The following is an 18421-nucleotide window of genomic DNA, read 5'->3' as shown; positions in this document are numbered from 1 at the left end:
GCCCCTCTGCTCCCACCAGACCCCACAACTAAAGTGTTAAATTAACTAACTAAATACATGAACTAGAGAGACGTGTGAAACTGCCACTGCTCTGAAATCTTCCACGCCAGGGCGCCTAACTGGCCACATCTGGTGTAAATGCTTGTGCTTATTTCCCTCCATCATTATTTATATTGCACACGATGGCCACTATTTTTCCGTGACATGATGAAATGTGTTGGCATCTGAAAACAAGAGGGCAGAGAGAACATACTGCACGCAAGGATAACCCTCGCTACGGTGATACCGAAGCAGACTGCCACCGCTGGGCTTTTGGTATAGGAGACAGACTTATCTGGAAGGAAGGACGGTCCAGTAGTGTGGGCCAGAGATCTGGGTTCAAGTTCCTGTATTGCCGCAGACTTGTGACTTTTGGTGAGTCATTTAACCTCTCTGTGCCTCAGTTTCCCACTGTACAATGGAGATAATAGCCCTGCCTCCCAGGGCCTTGCGGAGGATAAATGCATTATAGACTGTAAGGCACTCCGGTACTCCAGTCACGGGACCATATCCGTACCATAGAGGATAGATTTTTAAGGCCGGAAGGGGCCGTTATGAGAGGCTAATCTGATCTGCATATCACGTGCCAGGGAATTGCACAAATGCAAAAGCTGTTCCAACAAGACTGTGAATGTGGTAGTTCATTGCCTCTCACAAATCAGGGCCCTCAGATCTTTCTCCGCGTTTCTCAGGACGGCTCTTCGCCAACAGAGTGCATCCGTGGGGGCGAGGGGAGAAACCACGTCACAATGCTGAGCTAAGTGCATGCTTCAGCAATGCAGCTGCAGAGAACAGCCCGTTATTAATGGGTATTGATCTGCAGCCTCCATCTGCCCAGAGTTCTCCTGGGGTCAAGAGGCAGAGTGAGGGCCGCTTGTGTTCACAATGGAAACCTTTAGGCTCAGATCCCGCCCAGGTGCGAGTCACTTGATTCAGATCGAGTGGTCTCCTAGGGTTAAATGGGGCCGTTCACGTGGGTGATTGTTGGCAGGACAGACCCCCGCCCTTCTCTTTTAGCACAACGGTTACTTTGGCCCCGGAACAATTGCTGGCGAAGGGTTACAAACATAACCCCGAGTAGCCCCATGACCAAAGGGCAGCGTGAGCTATCCACGCTAAGGAGCCGCACCGCCGTACGGAGCTCGTCGGGTTGTGGCAGGATGCTCAGTTCCTTTCTGTCTGCTGCATGCAGCTTGCAGCACGTCATCGTCGGACGCCGGGCAAGTCCGAGCACCATTCAGAAAAGCAGCCCAACAAAACCGGAAAACCCAGGACTTGTAGTGAAGTGGCGGGGAGGAGGGGGACACCGAGGGACAAAGAGATGTTAGCAAAGCCCTCCCCATTTCTGGGATCTGAACTTAACATCACATCACTTAACTCAACTGCCAGGAACAGACCATCCAGGGGTCACAGCCCCCACAGCCCTGCTGTCACTCTCTAGACCACCTTTCCGTCAGCACCACGCTCCCTGGGATTCGAACCATGCCCTCCTGCCGGGGGCACAGCGCCAGGCGCACCGTCTGCGGTAATGCAAGCCTGACCATACGGAGATTAGCCCCAGCCTGCTCCAATCACACGGGATCCAGGTTTCCTGCGGACTAGACTGAGACGTGGATCATCAAGATCAGAACCAGCCCCGCCCAGACAGCAGACGCTTCGGCTTCACAGGCGCGCGGCAGATTAGACGGCCGGACAAGCGCACGTGGGAGAACGCAGCACGCCGGGTTCTAGGGGATGCAAACCCCGCTGCGTAGCATGCACGGCAGGCCTGGGCACAGCTCTCTGCACCCGCAGAGGCTCTTCTAGCGCTCACTGGGACGTTTTTCAGAGGCTGCGAGTCCCTGCAAACTGTCAGCGCTCAGATGCAGCCTCTGGGTGCCTGGGTCCCACACAGGGTCCTGACAACCAAGGTTTCCACAAACAGAAGAGTCTGAGGTTCCATCTCAGCCCTTCGCCTGAGGTGAGGGCCCCATAGCCGCCAGGCCTTGTCTCTCCTGCCTTTCCGGGCACACTCTCCCACACTACCCCTCCCGCTATCCACAACCGTAAGAACATCGGAAGGGCCACACTGGGTCAGACCCATGGTCCATCTACCCAGGATACTGCCTTCCGACTGGCCAAGGTACTTCAGGAGGAATGAACAGAACAGGGCAATGGAGTGATCCATCCCCGGTCGTCCAATCCCAGCTTTTGGCAGTCAGGCTAGGGACACCCAGAGCTTGGGGTTGCATCCCTGACCATCTTGGCTAACAGCCATTGATGGACCTACCCTCTGTCAACTTCTCTAGCTCTTTTTTTAGCCCAGTTCTCCTTCTGGCCTTCCCAACATCCTCTGGCAGTGAGTTCCACAGGTTGACTGTGTGTTGTTCGTCTGTATTAAAGCTCGGCCATCCACAGAGTCACCTTATTATTCTCCTTTGCCACGATGCCTACAACACACCTGACAACAGTTAGACCACAGGTGTGCAGAGACCGCTGCCCATCCCACTGATCAGAACTGTTTCATCGTTTGTGCTCCCCCCATCTATCTGTTTCCACCTGTTGCCTCTTGTCTTATGCATAGATTGTCAGCTTTTTGGAGTAGGGACTGTCTTTCTTTGTACACGCCCTGGAGAAGTGAAAGCCTGCCTGGCCCAGCAAAGAATGCGGCGATTTTCAATAGCTCGACTGATCTGTCTGAGGGCAGCAGGCAGAACTGAAGGCAATGCACACATGCAAAGCTGGAGCCTGCAACTCACAGACACCGGGCTGGGAATCAGCATGCAGGAAAGAGGCCTTTTGGACTACGGTACAGACCGTCCCGGCAGCAGATGCATGAGCCCCTGGCTTTAGCCAGCCCTGCAGCCTGCCACTCCGTGTGTGGCCAATCTCCTCGGGACAAAGAGTTCAGTTAAAGGCCTTTCCGCTCAGGGGCTGCAGAAACCCCGCCCGGGGGATGGCGCTGCTCCCGCTAACCCACTGTCACTGCCGCCAGAATGGAAACAGCCCCGTGCTCGGACACGGAACCTTACAAATCCCTTCGACCCCTTTCTGTGGTGAGTGCCGGGCTGACACACGCGTGCCTTTAATTCTTCCAAGGAGGCAACACGCCTTAAAAGATTTCACCCCCACCCACGCTGCCCACGTGACCCTGGCTTTGCAGTTACATTGGTGGAAGGGTTACCTCGTGTGCAGAAACACGCCGCTATAACAAATGCTTCAGCTACTGCACCCATGCAGATCGTGCTGGTGCAAAACGTAAGCTAGGTGATGTAGCAAATACAGCTTGTTGTTGCTCTGCTCTAGGAACCCAGCGTCCCAATCAACCCTGGCCACAAATGGCTGAGGCGTCTCATCATCATCATTTATATCCCGGCCCCAGCTGAGATCAGGACCCACTGCACTAAGCCCGGAACATAGTGAGAGAGACACCCTGGCTCCAGACAGCACACCGTTTAACAAACAAGGGCTGCGAGAAAGGAATGATTATCCTCAGGTTGTAGACGGGGAATGGAGACGGAGAAGACGAGTGTCTCGCCCCGGTCGTACAGTGTGTCCGTGGTACAGGCGAGAACTGAACTCAACTCCTGAGCGCAAAGGCAGAGTTCTCACCACAAGATCACCCTTCCTCCCGTAGTATCCGAGCTCAGAGCTAGCCACGTCTACATGCCTTAACAAATCAGTGTAACCCGGCTTTAAGCAGCATGGCTCTCTGTCCGCCCCTAGGGGCTAGTCCATGGAAAGAGATTTCTGAGCACGGCACAGCCGTGGAGCCAAGCAAGCTGGGTCTTTTCGCTCAGCCAGTCAAGTCTCTTGATTTTAGATCCAGATGCCTGGAGTCCAGACTCCCCCACTTGACAACTCACCCCAGGGATGTGGTGTTACATGAGGAATGAAAAAAGTCTGCAGAACAAATACACACAAAATGGTAAGGAAACAGACTAACCAAGCCAGCTGCTGATAATACTGGCAGATGCACTGCTTTGAATATCAGGAGCTCTTTGAGCTCTGCTTGCACTGCTAATGTTTTCACATTTCAGAAGATTATCACCACCACATACGAGAGCGAGAGTTTAAAAATATACCCTAATCTCCTCAAATCACAGCAGATCTCAATCCAGTACAACATTAATCTGATTGGAGAAGGGGAGTGCAAAAGATAAAAAGTTCTTATTTTTTTCCTCCACAACCTTGAGAAGGATCTAACAGTCCTGGGGCAAGAGTCTGACCCCAGTTCCACCAGAATAAATCCAGAATCGCTCCCACTGACTTCAGTGGTGTCACGCCGCATTTCCACTGGCATCACTGAGATCAGAAGCCAGTCTTTCAAATTTAAACAGAAATTACTTCACCTGGAAAAGGCGCTGGATGCTTATTTGCTCAGGCATCACAGAGAGAAGGAGCTGCTCTTTCTACCTTCTTTACTCTCCACCTTCATTACAAAAATAAAATAAAATAAAATCTGTCTCTTGAACTCCACGGACTTACAGGGGTGAAGAAATTGAAATAGGTGTCCATGTTCAGAAGCCTAGGAAAATCAGGAGCAGCTTCCACTTTCCCCTGTATCAGTCTCTTACCTTTTATATATGCACCGATTCTCATCCCACAAGAAAAACAAGCCCGTGGAACACATGGCATAGCATTTCCAAATCTCCCTGATAGGATTAGAGTCTATTTAGCATAGTTTAACCTCTGTGTTATTACGTCAGTCGCTTATCTGATCACTACGGCTGGCCTTTCAATCACTTTGGTACTGGAGGACAAGTCTTTTGGGAAGAATGGAAGCCAGAGCTGTGATATCACGTACTTCGAACTGGCTAATAATCATTGGTCCTCCAGCACGGCTCATTTCATTGAAAAGAAGCCAAGCAGTTGAGGATGAAAAGCTCCTGCTCATTAGGTCACCGGGACAAGAAAGGTCTGAACTGCGGAGACGGGGGTTATGAAGCTGTTAGCCTAATCATGAGAATAGCTAATGTCATCTCATCATGGCTGTCAAAACCAACAGCCCCAAATCCAAACACAATTCAGTTTATTAAGGCCATCTGTTAAGAAGGCCATCGCAGATTTATGGACCGTCTGCACAAAAACCCACTGCACAAACACACCCCTTTATCGAGCCACTGTTGAAAGACGCCAGTCTTTGAAAAACACCAGCTGATGGGTGTTGAACAGTGGCAGCATTTGTACATGAGTTACTGTTCCAGTAGATCTTGTTAGACTGCATACCCCTCAAAGGGCATGGGAGAGAGACAATTACCGAGTTATGCACCTGCTAAGGCAACTGTAACCTCATTGTTGTCCCCTTTGGGCATGGTAAATGCACAGGTGCTGTTTCTGGAGGGAGTCTAAATGCGTGAGTGCTGGTAACGGCTGGGGAACAGCGGGGACACGATCCCTCTCCCTCACTCTTTTACATGGTTGCACCATTGGCTCAATCTGCAGACAAAAGCAAATCGGCTGCAGGTAGGTAAAGGGAGTCTCGCTACACAGCACGACCACAATCAGCACGTGGGGGAAGAGCAGCTGGCTAAAGATCAGCCCAGCCAGGCTGCGAGAAACACCAGGAAGAACTCCCCTCTCTCTCCCGTAACATTCCCACGTGTCGAGGGCACCTGCCTTCAGACGGCTAAGTCGCTCCACAACATGGGACCTCGCCACGGCTATGGGTACCCAAGTAGTGACAGCAGCGGCAGAAGCCACCTCCATCCGTGGCCAGCAGACCATGCACCAGCCCATCAGACACATGCTTGGCCACAGCGAGCCGCGTTCGTTACGTGCCGGCCGGATAACTGCACCGAGTGTCTCGGAAAGAAGCCACGTGCCCTAGGAAGCTTCACCTAGTAGAAAGTGGTCACCTACTCAAGCAATCCAAGCATCCGTGAGCCCCTCACCCTGGTGTTCCCTGTGCCGGCCCAGTTCTATATTCAATCCATTTTATTTTGGCTTTGCAACTAGTGTAAATGTAGCACTCTGGGTCAGATCCTCACTGGTGTAAATCAGCATGGCTCCATAGACTTCAATGGCGCTACATCAGTTCACATCAGCAGAAGATCTAGCGCTATGTCTTCAACCCGCTGACTGCGCTATTCTAAGAGGATCTAGCTCTCTGGGAACCTCAGAAAGTTACCCACCCAGGCCCGTCCTGGGCAGCGCTATTCATCTTCACTAGCCGCAAAGAACATCTGGATCACAGCCCAGTGCTGAAACGTTGTCCTTGTTTTCAGCACAAGACAAATCAGAGGGAGTTTTGCCCCGGGAGCGGGTGAGAAGCTTCGGACTGCGTGTGACAGTCAAGGTTTATCAAGCAAGGACCCCACACCAGGGGTATCCAGGAATGCCTGCATAGTGCTGGAGCCTGCACGCTAAGGGCCAGGCAGACAACACAAGGCTTGCCTCACTGGCGGTCCCTAGCAGGTCTGCATGAACAAGGAGCAAACTCCGCAGCAAACTCCCAGTCCCTGGAAACCTGGCTGGGGCGACAGATGCTCATGCTTCACTTTGCTGAAGATTCGTTAGCAAACAAAATCGACATTTCGTGGCAGTTAAGATTCCGGCAGGACACGCTCCACCAACCCAGAGCCTTAAGTGCAGGGAAGTCAGAAATTAAGGGGAAAGACTCATGCATTCCTTTCACAATCGTATTACCTAAAACGCTGTCCATAACGCACTCTGGCACTCCGTAAGTCTTCCACTTCCATCTCCAACAGAAACCCAGAACTCACACACACCACAGCTTCACACTCGTGTTCCAATACTGGACCTGACCTGCGATCTCCTCTGCTTTTCCAGTATCAATTAGATCAACAGATCAGCACGTCTGGCTATCACGTTCCATGCACAGGGGAAGTTATTCTGTCTGAATGCTGCTGTGGTCAGTTGTAAGGTTTTAGGTTAGAGCGCAGGTCTGACAAAGCTGATTTTTTCTCTCCAAATCAATTTGTTTTCTCATCAGCCCACCATGAACGATTCAATCCCTGCTCAGTTCATATCCCAGGTCTTCGGTTTTGCCATTTCAGGAGATTTCTTTTTACAGAAGAAAGGTTTAACGCGCCTATGAAATGGAAAAGGTTAGCGTCCCCCTTAGCTATTTTATTGTCTATTAGGAGTAGTAGTATTGCACCAGCACCTACGAGTCCCAGCCACAGATCACGACCCCATTGTGCGAGGCCCTGTACAAACACAGAACAAAAAGACAGTCCCCTGCCCTGTCCAGCACCTCTTTCACACTCCAGTCCCTCCTCATGAGGCCAAGAACTTCCTGTAGCCCTTACTCTATACCAGAGGTTTCTCCACCAGCCATGGGCGGGGCACAGACCTTGCTGCACTGTGTCAGAAGGGGAAGGACTGAACAGACTCGGGGTTCAGAAGCCTGTAGCAGGACAATCACAGTTTCTTTCCTTTATTGCATCTCATGTCTGGAAATTTGCCTTCTGCTCTTAATGATGGTTTAATGAGAGGAGAAGACGGGGGTTTGACTTACACTAGATAGAACTAGTTAGAAAATGGGGTTGTTCTCTGCCCCAAGGAAAATGTTGACATTTCTGACTATTTCTGCAAAACATTGAAATCCAAAATATTCTGGCTGAAAACTGAAATATTTGGATTTGCACATGCTGTTGCAACGTCTCATGGGAGCTGTATTCTGGGTGCTTCATGCTCCTATTCTCCTCTATGGACTACATCTCCCATGATGCACCATGGTCTCTCCCCTTGTCACGAGGAGGCGGGGCATCATGGCAGCGGCAAAGGCCAGAGTGCATCATGGGAGATGAAGTTCAGTGAGGAGCTAGCCCAGGGGTGGGCAGACTACGGCCCGTGGGCCGCTTACTGTCTGTCTGAGCTTTCAGTCAGGCTCTCCAGCTCAACTGGTGGCCCATGGAAAGGTTGCAGAACAAGCTGCCGCTCCCCCTCCCAGACCCACTCCTTCTCTTCGCCCCCTCCCACCACAGGGGCCCAGTGGCACCCTGACTGGAGCCGCTCCCAGCCTCAAGCAGCACCCCCTCGCATAGCCCAGCCCCTTCACCCCGCCATACAATTTCGATATGCAGATGGGGCCCTCAGGCCAAAAAGTTTGCCCACCCCTGAGCTAGTCCAACAGATGAGAATGGAGACACGAGGCACCCAAACTACAATTCCCATGAAGCACTGCAGCGACATAAGCCAAATCCGAATATTTTGGGTTCTAGCTGAAATCTAAAAGCTTTTTTGTGGCTTTATACTTTTTTTTTGACCCAAAAAAAGTCATAATTTGCTGCGGAAAGCAGACATGTTGCATGAAAAGTTGAATTTAATTGAAAGCCCGGTTTCCAGAAAACCCAATTTTGATGGGAAATTTTCAGCCGGCCCAAATGCTAAATCTCTTTGATTAAAGGGCTTTTGAATCATTTGAGCAAGAAGGGGGATTGCGCTAGACACTCAGGCAGAACGCTGAGTCCCTCATTCTGCTGAGTAAGGATTACAGGATCAGTGTCTATGACTAGTAGAGAAAACTCTGCGCATGTGGATTACGATGCATGAGTAACTGGAATAACGAGATTCCAACGTCTCCAGGCCATCCTCACAGTAGCTTAAGGATTGATACAGGTTTTATTTTTACAAGTCCACCCTGGGCTCTGACTGGCGACCTGGGACCTTTCCATCTCCTGCTTCGCTACCGTGAAAGTGGAGGGGTTGCACAAGTAGAGCAGAAGGCTTAACCTGCCCTACGGACCCTCTCCCATTGCTGAAGGAGAGGCCCCAGCTTCACTCTCAGAGTTCAGGGTGAATTTGTGGGGCTGCCCCCTTTTTACTTGCAAATCAGATATGGAAATGAACGACAATTTATAGGGAACCCCATCCCCCCCATTTCTGTAAGAGCACTGATGGCTGCACTGCATTTCACACTCACACTGATTTGGAGACCCACATGGATTCACTGTGCATTACAAGCTGGACCGCTCCAGATCCCTGCCCACAATGGTCACACGCTTGCAGATAGTGCAACATGCACAACTCAGGCAGACCCTCCCCAAACACAGATTTACTGACCGCGAACTGGCTGGGAGCCAGAGTCAAGGTTCAAACTGGAAATGGGGTGCAGGTTTTTTAACAGCGAGGGTGGCTACCCATTGGAACGACTCAGCGAGGGATGGGGTGGATTCTCCGTCACTTGGTGTCTTTCAATCCAGACTTGTCATCTCTTTCTAAAAGATGGGCTCTTTGCAGGACTCTACTAGGTGAAGTCCTCTGCTCTGTTCTAATGCGGGAGGTCAAACCAGTCATGTCTGACCTCAAAAGTCTATAGAACTAAGGGTGGAAAATGTGAAAAGCACAATATAAACCCAGAGACAGAGACTGTACAACCGATGGGCTAGAGAAGAGACTGAGAAAGGGCACCACTTGAAAAGTGCATCTCAAGTCTCAGTGAAATTAAATGAAATTGAATTAGCCTATTCCACCCCAGTCAGTCTGCAGACACCTCCTAACCTTTACTCCGCTTTCATGTGTCTGACCCATCCCATCCCACCTTTCGCTCTGACACAGAGTCCAGACTTGAGGTATTTAATGACTAAAGTAGTTTTAAAATACAAGGCTAGGGAGTCGGGACACAGTGTGCTAAGAACTCTGGAACCAAATAATCATTTCAGCAAAAGCCACATCCGAGGCTATCTAATATATTTAGACCCCAAAGAGAGACAAGAAGGGGAGATGTGGGAATAGCTGCACTCAGGGTTCATTACAGACAAAACGTAGAAAATTATAAACAAGATGTTCAAGGTGGGGGGGATGGGAGGGAAGGGAAATCAATACGTTTCCTTCTAAATAGCTTTCACTTCTAAAAATATCCCAGTGTGGAAGTGTGATGGAGACCTGAATTCCTTCAACAAGAACAGCAAGTGAATAGTCCAGATAACGCTGGGGAGTTTTTCCCTTCCTGCCTCATCTTTCCTTAATAACCTTCCCTGCTGAGACATGCTAGGTAATGGCAGCAGCAAGCTTCTGTGCCTGCAGCTGGTTTTCCTTCTCGTGCCCCCCCTTGCATGATACAGCAAGGCCAGGCAACGGCCGCTCAGTAAAGGGCCCTGGCAGCGGCAGCCTCTCCACGCCACTTTCCATTTGCACGGCACAAAAGGATGCGATGCGAATCCCCATTCGTTTCCACTGCCCTTCGTACACTGACGTAGGCCCTGCTCCGGCACACACTTTCACACAGGGGTGACTTTACTCCCATTCCGTTTCAGAGGATTAGTGTATTTGCTCACGTGCATGAGTGTTTACAGGATCGGGGGCATACAACAGGCCTCGGAATGATCTTTATCTTTTGCTGGGACTCCACAGAGTGGGAAGATTATGCCTGTTGTAGCTTCCCACAATACAAACTCCCGTCAAAGGTAATTACTTGTCAAAAGCTACTCAAGGGGAACCTCTGGGAGATTTGCACCACCATGCATGGACCCCAGCCCCCTTATGAAGCTCTGGGTCCTTGCTAACATTAATCTGATAGTCACACTGCACCTCGAGGGTTAGAAACCTTAGTCCTGACCATTCTGACAGACCTCACCGTCTAGCCGCACCTTATTTAACCCGCAGAGCATCCCAAGGGACGATTAGGCCTGGAGCCAGCAACCATCCCAGCTGAGACGGTCTAGTCTAGTCTTCACCCCGGAGCGCACATCATCCAAATGCCGCCCGTCACCCCCATCTCCACGTACAAGAACTTCCAGAGAGTTTTTCCTTTAAATCATGTAAGTCCCTTTCCTGGAGTTTGTTTTCTTGCAGGTTTTTTTCCCCTGTGCAGGGCTCAGTTTGGTCCAGTGACAGAGGGGAATCATGCCAGAAGCCATCTAACTCAAGAGACGTCACTGAAGAGAAAGCGTCTCAAATTCAAGGTCAATAACATTTCAATCAGACAAAGCGGAAGAAGGATGCCATGCAGCCAGGGGTTATTTTTGGATGAGAAATGATAATGGGATGTCAGATCAAAACCCAAATGTCTGGAAATGTTGGACTCTGGTTAGGGCACTGGATTCTACCGCAAAAGCTCCATCTTTACCCTTTCATTGTCTACAGGGCTTACAGAGTGTAAAGCCCGAAGGGCTGACCAGATCATCCAGTCTGAGCCCCTGTATAGTACAGGCCACGCACCCCGCCTAGCATCCGCATGCTAACCCAGCGAACAAAATTAGACCCGAGTATTACAGAGACGACACTATTGCATGTCACAGGCAGAGAAGAGGAGGGTCTGAGGTGCACCAGTGCCAGAGGCCCCTGCAATGGCAGTGAAATCAATCATTACGTGATATACGGAGATAACCTCACGCTTCAGAGGAAGGTGAAAAACCCGCCCCCAATCTGATCTGGGGGTAAATTCCTTCCCGACCCCACAGACGGCGATCAGTTAGACCCTGAGCATGTGAGCAAGAATCCATCAGTCAAGCACTGGAGAGAGAGTGTTCAGTGCCACCCCCCGAGCCCTGGGCCTCCTTGTCCAGATTCCCATCTCCAGCCACGGCCAGCCCTGGTGCGTCAGAGAAAGGACACAGAAGAAAACCAACCCCAAGCCTCAGAATACACTGCAAAAAAAGTTCCAGCAGGTGCTTGGCTGAAGCACTACAGCACGAGATCTCAGGAACATCAGACAAACTGGCAGAGAGCCCCAGAGCAGCCACGTCCTGCCCCCCACCATCAGTAGCAACCCATTCATAAACGTACCCAGCCCTCTCTGATCCAAAGGACACCGACATCGGGGGGGCGTTCTTTCCCCACTGACTCACAGAAGCCTGGTGCAGCCTGATTAGCAAAGCAACTTTGCGGTGGTGTTCAAAAAGCGTTAGCCGGTTTCGCTCAGAATGGACTCAAAAAACGCCTCCGAGGGCCAGGAAACGCTCTGCGGGGGACACACAAGGCTCCATGTGTCCACCTGCGCCCTGAACCCAGCCCGTCCTCTCCCTCTTCCAAACCAGCCTCCGGCAGGCCAGGCGTGGTGCTTTGCACAGAGGCTGAAACAGAGCAGAGCAATGCAGGAGGAGACCATTGTCATAAGCAGGAGGGAGGGAGCTACCCTGAAACATGGTGTGAGCGGAAACTGGCGAGGAGAGAACTGGAGAAGTTTCACAAGAACCTAACAAGCAGTCTGGGCACCGCTGGTAACCCTTCTCCTGTCCTGCCCAAAGTAGGGGCCCATCGATTCCAAGGCGAGCCAGGCACATACATACCTGGGAGGAACTGGGCCCATCCGGATCGGGCCCGTGTCCTGCACACACACTGATTCCAGGCAGTCTGCCACTTCCAAGCAGGCCTCTCCAGAGAGGGGAATCCCTTTCTCCCAGCCGCGCTCTGGCAGGAGCGTTAGTCGCAGGCTGTGTTCTCGTTAGGGCGGCGGGCACTCTGCAACACAGGGAGGGAGATGGATGCACCCCGCTGTCCGGCCCACGAGGGCAGCGATTCTGTTCGGTCCTACCCGGGGCCGGCACGAATCCCCTGCAAACAGCCCGGACGGGTCCTTTATCTCCTCCCATCCCAGCCCGAGGAGCAGACGGACACTGCGAACAAGTGACCGAGCGACCCAGAGCCCGGCGCCTGGGAGCAGGGGGAGCCGGCCGGCCCCGGGCAGAGCCGCTCCCGCACCTGTCTGTGCGGGCGGAGCCGGGCCGGGCCGGGCGAGGCGGAGCCGGGAGCAGAGCGCTGCCCGCACCGACCGACCGACCGACCGCCCGGCGGAGCGCAGCGCATCGCATCGCGGCCGGGGGGCTCCAGCCGGACCGGGGGGGAACAGCCCGGCGGGTGCTGGGCGCTGTACGCTTTAGCACCGGCAAAGCCAGCACCGAGCACGGCGGCGCTCGGCGGCAGGGAGCCCCGCACGCAGGGCGGTGCCGGCCGGACCTCAGCCCGCCGCCCCGCTCCCGCCCCGGACACCCCCGCCGCCGCGAGCCGCCTTACCTGGGGGCCGGGAGCGCCGAGCCGAGCCGAGCCGGCGGGCGGGCGGGTGGCGGGGCAGGTGCAGCCTGTGCCCCGGGCGGGCGGGCGGGCGGAGCGAGGCCCGTGGGCGGGGCGCGGGGCTGCCGGCGGGTCCCGCCCAGCCTGGCACCGCGCCCCGGTCCCACCCCGCCCCGAGCCTGGGCAGCCCCCCCCCCCAGTCCCAACCCGAGCCCCCTGGGGCAGCTGGGCGCCACCCCGCCCCCACCGTGCACCCCCAACCCTGGGGCAGCCCCCTTCCTCCAGCGCCCGGGGCGACCCCTCCCCGCATCAACACCCTCCTGCCCGCCCATGCTCCTTCCAACCCAGACCTGCCCCCCAACCCCGAGCCTGCCCCTTCCCCCGCTGCCCCAGGCAGCCCCCGGCCCCCCTCCCCAGCTTCCTCCCGCCCGGTGCACCCCCCCACCCTCCAACCCTAATTGCCCCTCCCTGAGTCCCGCACACTCCACACTGACCCCGCACCCTCCGGCTGCCAGCGACCCTAGGCTCTCACTGACCCCCTGGCACCCGCAGCCGCCAGCCCCCGTTTCTGGGCTCCTCTGGGATCCAGCACGCCTCCCCTTCACCCCACACTCTCACCCGCTCCTGAGCCTTCGCCCAGCCCTCGGGCAGCGCCCGCCTTGCCCGCCCGTGCGGTTTTCTCAGCCCTCTGGGGCTATTTTGCAGGTTCTGTAAAGCCCCAGCTGCTGGAGTCCTGGGAATCTCCGCTGTCCCTTCAACCAGTCTCAGTCCCCACCCCTCCTAGTTGTGGGGAAAGCCTCAGAAATGGGACTGGGGCACCCGCTAAAGGCCCAGCACCTAGATGAACCCAGAAACGTAGCTTTAACTCGCCCCCCCCACCCATGATTTTTAAGCCAATCTCATGACGTTTGAGCGGTTGGGGCCGGCAATACTGCAGGGATACCCAGTGCCCTTAGCCCATTTGCCCCTTTCACTGACTCCCCCTAAATTCCCCTGCTTCTTTTCCCACAGCTCCCTGCTGAGAACCCTCCCCCCCCCCCCCCCCGTTCTCCTTCCCCATCTTCTTACCCATCCCGGGCTGCTCCCTCCAATGCTATCCCCTTCCCCACCTTCTCTCCTCACTAACCTTCCTGGATCCCTGTGGGCTTGCGCCAGGCCATTTCTGAGGTGACCCCTGCCCCCGAATTCCCTGCAGAGCTCTGCCTTCCTGGCTGGTTGGAGGAGGCCGGGCTGGATTCACTTTCAGCTACACACAAATTAGCCCCTGTGCCTGCCACACATCTGTCATTGACAGCAGTGGGGGGAGGGTTGTGAGACGTGCAACAAAAATTACTTCCCCTCGGGGACATTTCATTTTGTCTACATGGGGCAATGGACCAGTATAGCTTTCCTGGATTCACTCGCCTGCTATAGCTATTCCGGAATAATTCCTCTTTTCTGCGCTTTAAATTCACAGCCTGCCTTATTCCAGAATTACTTCCACACGTAGACACGCCCTAAAGCCCCGATCCTGCAAACTGAGCCTGCACCAACCCCAGCAAAGTCAACAGGCGGCAACCCATGTGGACCAAAGCGTTTGAGGAATGTGGCCCTTACAAACACTTCGGTAACCCTAACTCGCGTCAGTGGCGGGACAGGGACTTTATTTATTGAAAGAAAAACTATAACTGCAAAGATCCAATTTTTTTTGTAAAGAGTTATTTGTTTTTCTGTGACAGCGGAGAACAAAAAGACACCCAGGAAGGTAAAGGACTGGGCGGTTAAGGAAAGGAGACAGACGTCTCAGTTTTCAGCCACTAGAGAGCAATCAAAGGTTTCTGAAAAAGGTCACCCCATCTTTTCAAGTTTGCCTGAGGTCCCTCTGCTCCCAGACAGCTGTAACCAGCGAGAGCGTCTCCTCCCACCCATGGCCAAGCATGTGCAGTCACGCCCAGTCTTTTTGGGTACGTCTCCACGGCAATTAGACAGCCTATTAGACAGCAATTAGACAGCTGACTACAGCTTGGGCTGGGGCTCTGGGACCCCTCCCACCTCGCAGGGCTCTGTGATGGGGTGTACAAACCCCACACTGGGCAACAAGGGGTTAAGGGATTATTTGGGGCCCAGCCAGCCCCGCCCTGCTACACCTGCAGCAAATGCTCCATCTGGTGGAGCATTTAAAAGAGAAACAGCTCATGGGGGTGGCAGAGCTGGAGCAGTGAAGTGAAGTGAAGTAAAAAGTAAAGTAAAGTAAAGTAAAGTAAAGTAACGGGCCAATGGCTGCCCCAGACATAATCACAGAAAGGGAAGTATCTCCCCCTCTCTCCCACCGATGACTCTGGACACTGGTGATCCCCTCCCCACGATCCCTCTGCCAGTCATGGGTTGTGGCCTTGACCACTAGGCCACGTTTCCCTACCACACCTAAGAGAGGACACTCACATACTCTAAAGCTTCGGCCCCAGCCCCAAGGTCTACTCTGCAATTAACCAGCTCCTTAGCCTGACTCAGCTGGCATGGGCCAGCCCCGGGTGTCGAGTTGCAGTGTAGACACACCCTTCCAAGCACGTTTATGTTTATTCTCTTTCACAAGTAAGAGAGCAAACAGAAAACACGTCTCTGGCTCAGCCCGGGCATACGCTACACACTTGTGTCGGATGAACTACGCTGCTCAGGGGTGTGGCAATCCACACCCTGAGGGACACAGTTGTACCTATGGAACCCCTAGTGTAGACTTTGACTCCCTCAGGGAGCTGATGGGCAGGATCCCCTGGGCGGCTAATATGAGGGGAAAGGAGTCCAAGAGAGCTGGCTGTATTTTAAAGAAACCTTATTGAGGACGGAGAAACAAACCGTCCCGATGTGCAGAAAGAATAGCAAATATGGCAGGTGCCCAGCGTGGCTTAACAGTGAGCTTAACCACAAAAAGGACGCTGACAAGAAGTGGAAGCCTGGACAGATGACCAGGGAGGAGTATAAAAATACTGTGCGAGCGTGCAGGGGTGAAATCGGGAAGGCTAAATCACAACTGGAGTTGCAGCTAGCAAGGGACGTGAAAGATAACAGGAAAGGTTTCTACAGGTATGTTAGCAACAAGAAGAAGGTCAGGGAAAGTGTGGGTCCTATACTGAATGGGGGAGGCAACCTGGTGACAGACAATATGGAAAAAGCTGAAGTACTCAATGCTTTTTTTTTTGCCTCTGTCTTCACAGACAGGGTCAGCTCCCAGACTAATGCATTGGGTGGCACAGAATGGGGAGGAGGTGAGCAGCCCTCAGTGCTGAAAGAACAGGTTCAGGACTATTTAAAAAGGCTGGACGTGCACAAGTCCCTGGGACCAGATGCAATGCATCCGAGGGTGCTGAGGGAGTTGGCTGATGTGATTGCAGACCCATTGGCCATTATCTTTGTAAACTCGTGGCAATGGGGGGAGGTCCCAGACAATTGGAAAAAGGCGAAGATAGCGCCCATCTTCAAAAAAGGGAAGGAGGAGGATCCGGGGAACTACAGACCAGTCAGCCTCACCTCAGTCCCTGGAAAAATGGAGCAGGTCCTCAAGGAATCCATTTTGAAGAACTTGGAAGGGAGGTAGATGATCAGGAACAGTCAACATGATTCGCCAAGGACAAATCATGCCTGACCAACCTGATTGCCTTCTATGATGAGATGACTGACTCTGTGGCTGTAGGGAAAGCGGTGAACATGATGTATCTTGACTTTAGCAAAGCTTTTGATACAGTCTCCCACAGTATTCTTGCCAGCAAGTTACAGAAGCATGGGTTGGATGAATGGACTATAAAGTGGATAGAAAGCTGGCTAGATCATTGGGTTCAATGGGTAGTGATCAACAGCTCAATGTCTAGTTGGCAGCTGGTAATCAGAGGAGTGCTCCAAGGGTCGGGTGCTGGGGCCAGTTTTGTTCAACATCTTCATTGATGATCTGGATGATGAGGTAGATTGCACCCTCAGCAAGTTGGCTGATGACACTAAACTGGGGGGAGAGGTAGATATGCTGGAGGGCAGGGATATGATACAGAGTGACCTAGACAAATTGGAGGATTGGGCCAAAAGAAATCTGATGAGGTTCAACAAGGACAAGTGCAGAGTCCTGCACTTAGGACAGAAGAATCCCATACACAGCTACAGACTGGGGACCGATGAGCTAGGCAGCAGTTCTGCAGAAAAGGACCTGAGGGTTACAGTGGATAAGAAGCTAGATATGAGTCAGCAGTGTGCCCTTATTGCCAATAAGGCTAATAGCTTATTGGGTTGCATTAGTAGGAGCATTGCCAGCAGATGGAAGGAAGTGATTATTCCCCTCTATTCAGCACTAGTGAGACCACATCTGGAGTACTGTGTCCAGTTTTGGGTCCGCCCTTATAGGAAGGATGTGGACAAACTGGAGAGAGACTCCAGGGGAGGGCAACAAAAATGATGAGGGGGCTGGAGCACAGGACTTATGAGGAGAGGCTGAGGGAACTGATCTTGTTTAATCGGCAGAAGAGAAGAGTGAGGGGGGATTTGATAGCAGCCTTTAACTACCTGAAAGGGGGTTCCAGGGAGGATGGAGCTAGGCTGTTCTCAGTGGTGGTGGATGACAGAACAAGGAGCAATGGTCTCAAGTTGCAGTGGCGGAGGTCTAGGTTGGATATTAGGAAAAACTTTTTCACTAGGAGGGTGGTGAAGCACTGGAATGGGTTACCTAGGGAGGTGGTGGAATCTCCATCCTTATTGGTTTTCAAGGCCTGGTTTGACAAAGCCCTGGCTGGGATGATTTAGTCGGGGTTGGTCCTGCTTTGACGACTAGATGACTTCCAGAGGTCCCTCCCAATCCTAATCTTCTATGATTCTATGAGTAAGAACTGGGGTAGGTATTATGTGGGTGATCTCTTCTTTGGTTGTTCTACATTCCTGCTCCAGAATCTGAAGGAGATACTCCCAGGACGATACCAGATATTTCCTCTCTAGATAGAATTCTTGTCCTTCATTATCTGCAATTTGGTCTTCTTGAGATTGGGGTAAAGGGACACGCTTTAAATCTATCCAGACACTTCAGCTAGTGCAGAATGCAGCTGTCTGCTTGTTAAGTGTAGCTTCTTGCAGAGAGCACTGAATGTCAGAACTCTGAGATCTGCTCTTGTTACAAACTGATCTCGTGATGCAGTTCTTCAAGGTGCTGGCTTTGACCTATAACAAAACCCACAGAAGAAATCTGGAAGTGTTTGGCTTGGGCAGCTGACAAACAGCTTGCTGGAAAAATAGTGACAGCTTTTCACGAAAAAATAATGCTGGAACTTTGAAAACTTTTAGCATCTCTGCTTATAAGCACCATCAGCCTCCCCATCAGACCCTGTAAGACCAGCATGAACTGGGACCTCTTCAACTCAGGGAGCTCATGTGATCTGTTATTGGCAGAGCGTGTTTATTACGTGAGCGAGCACCGTGCCGCAGATTCTGGCTCCGGCAGCTCTAAATATTCTTAATTCAAGCGCTTTGCTACAGTGCT

At 52.6% G+C, this 18421-nt stretch overlaps 1 protein-coding gene across 2 annotated transcripts in view; it reads right to left on the bottom strand.

The window, feature by feature from the left end:
* FRMPD1 (FERM and PDZ domain containing 1) overlaps window positions 1–12973 on the bottom strand; it is a 53738-nt gene extending 40765 nt beyond the window's left edge. For both annotated transcript variants that reach the window (XM_067553344.1, XM_067553345.1), the window contains exons 1-2: window positions 12940–12973; window positions 12216–12387 (exon numbers count right to left, since the gene is read on the bottom strand). The gene's annotated coding sequence lies outside the window, so the exon portion shown is untranslated. The remainder of the gene's footprint in view (window positions 1–12215; window positions 12388–12939) is intronic.
* Between the last annotated feature and the right edge of the window lie 5448 nt (window positions 12974–18421).

The sequence above is a fragment of the Emydura macquarii genome, unplaced genomic scaffold (genome assembly GCF_026122565.2).
Source record: "Emydura macquarii macquarii isolate MOO-44397 ecotype Brisbane River unplaced genomic scaffold, CSIRO-AGI_Emac_v2 contig_1451, whole genome shotgun sequence".
Classification (NCBI taxonomy): Eukaryota; Metazoa; Chordata; order Testudines; family Chelidae; genus Emydura; species Emydura macquarii.
Note: the sequence above shows the minus strand (reverse complement) of the source record. Positions and strands in the feature narration are given on the sequence as shown.